The following is a 2482-nucleotide window of genomic DNA, read 5'->3' on the forward strand; positions in this document are numbered from 1 at the left end:
AGCAACAACATTTTATACCTTACTCAATACTGTGTTATTCTTGCCTTGTATTCCCAGATAGGCCATATCTTTTTATTTCAGCTTGTTGTACTTAGACAATAGTACAGAGCCCCGTGCTGTTACTCTCACAGGCACAACAAACACCTGCTGTCCTGGTTATTTACATTCACCTAATTAATAGCCCCTGGAAAAGCTATGGATGCAATAGCTCTTTTCTCAGATCTTTGCGCTTTGACATTTCCTCCCTTTCCCTTCCCTGCTAACTATTGATATCTTGCTTGACACTGGGCCATATTCATCTCTGGTGTAAGTCTATTTAGTGATTGACTTTCAAATCATTTTAAGCTAGACTGCACAGGCATTATTCAAATAATTAAACATGGACCTTTTGTCAGGTTTTATCTGCCAGAGAATAAGGTTGCTGTGGTTTTCAAAATTAACGCATGCCTAAAGATAGAAGTTTGACTTCTCAAAGAAAAGAATCTCTTCACCATCTTTCATTTAAAGCATCCAATAGGATGGTTCCCCAAAGACAGTCAAATTCTGCATCAGCCAGGACTCTAACTAAACCTGTGCACCAATTAGAAACTCTAGAAGGTAAAAAGCAAGTCCATTCCTTGCACAAATGCAGAGGCATATACATATATTTCCTAATGAATCCCACCTCATAACAGCTATATCAAGAGTACAAAGTAGCACGCACCTCCCAAACCTGCTCCCAAATGAGTCCCGCGTTCTTGTTTTCTGCTTTGATTCTGATTTCTAGAGGCACTTTTACTTTGTGCTTTATTTCCACGGTTACCTAATCTGAGTTATATATTAGCTCTCCCTCCACTGGCCCCCCTCTCCCCCATGTTCACAGTGTTCTGGGATACATTGCTGTGTTTTTCTGGTTGTTATTAATGGTCATCTCATCTTCCTCTTCCAGTGAAAAAGAGCAAACAGCAGTTGAAGAGTTGATTTCATCAATACCACAGTCATTATTTCTGTGGCATCTTTGCCTCTCCTCTTTTGCTGTACTGAAATTAAATCAGTCTCTGCCATCTGCCTGTAATACCCCAAAGGGCAAACATGGAATCATTGCTTGTTCAAAGAAATATTTCTCAATGTAGCTGTTGTTCAAAAAACAGTTCCCAGTGTAAATCCTGTCAAATACACTTCACATGTATTGACCCTACCAGAGTATTTTTGGCCTGTCAGGTGTGTTCAGGAGTGAAGTAGTATTGACCACATCAGGCTCCTCAGTTTTGTATGGTCTGTGTGCATACTATCAGGATAGCACCTCTGATACAATACTACTACTCCTAATGACATTGCTAGTTGTAATAGAGAGACCACAGGCTTCAGTTCTTAGGAACAAAGGAATCTTCCAGGTATATTGTTTGCACCAACCCTAGGCACTAACATCATGCTCCAGGCATGATATTACCCAGGTTATCTGCAAGCATGGCAACAGCATAAAGCACAGCCCCCAGTTCACTGCAAAGTATTTAGGGTTTCCAGACTTGTAAGCAGGTACCCCTAGCTAGGGAGAAGGGCTCAATGGTTAGTGAGAACTAGATGTCAATGACCTGCATTGATCAGAGTGGTTCTTGGTAAGGCTGAAGGAAATTCAGCATTCCCTTTGCCTAGAAAAAAATAAAAATATTTTGGATAATTTGTTTTCTCATTTACTCCAGTTTTGCTTTGAAATCAAGGAACTCAATTTATTCCTCTCATCTTCAGTAAAGCTATGCTAGGAATTATTTTGAAAGATGGTGCAATGGACAGAAGGTACTAAATGACTCTACCTTTGTAGACTTACCCCACATATGATACTTAAAAGCCTCATTTGATCCTCTTCAGAGAATAAGATGACACCTTACCTGCACTCTCAAGGCAGTTCTGAGGAGCAGACCTGACCCATCCATTCCTGCAGTGAAACCTGCAGTGCCTTCAGTTCCTTATTTTCAGTATTGGCACATGTTGCATGGGAGCAAATGGTGGGAGTTTTGTTCAGCAGCACTCTGGAAAGCACAAGAGAAGTGGTGTATACATAACCCACTCCTTGATATACATCTGTTTAAATACCTAAAAGTCACTTCTGAAACTGTGTCATGTAGATGCTTTTGGAATGTTTTCCGTCACTCTGTCAAGATGTTTGTGCCATAAATAAGTTTGAGACTGCTCATCAGTGCTATATATATATATATATATATATATATATATATCTCAGTTATATATAAACTTATGTGTTTGTGAGTGTATACACACACACACACACACACACACACACACACACACACACGCATACACAAAAGTTTGAGAATGCCCATCAGTGATATATATAGATAGATAGAAATATCTCTCTCTCTCTATCTATAGATATATATATATATCACTGATGGGCATTCTCAGACTTATTTACAACACAAATATATATTTGCATGTATGTGTGTGTGTGTGTGTGTGTGTATATGAGAATGCAAGTCTAATAGGATAT

General features: G+C 39.1%; 1 protein-coding gene across 1 annotated transcript in view; it reads right to left on the minus strand.

Moving 5' to 3' along the window:
* The window catches only part of AGT (angiotensinogen), a 26555-nt gene extending 25783 nt beyond the window's left edge, over positions 1 to 772 (minus strand). The window contains exon 1 of the mRNA XM_019527641.1: positions 704 to 772. The gene's annotated coding sequence lies outside the window, so the exon portion shown is untranslated. The remainder of the gene's footprint in view (positions 1 to 703) is intronic.
* Positions 773 to 2482: the final 1710 nt, after the last annotated feature.

Source organism: Gavialis gangeticus, unplaced genomic scaffold (genome assembly GCF_001723915.1).
Source record: "Gavialis gangeticus isolate Ggan-Ray unplaced genomic scaffold, GavGan_comp1, whole genome shotgun sequence".
In the NCBI taxonomy this organism is placed as follows: domain Eukaryota; kingdom Metazoa; phylum Chordata; order Crocodylia; family Gavialidae; genus Gavialis; species Gavialis gangeticus.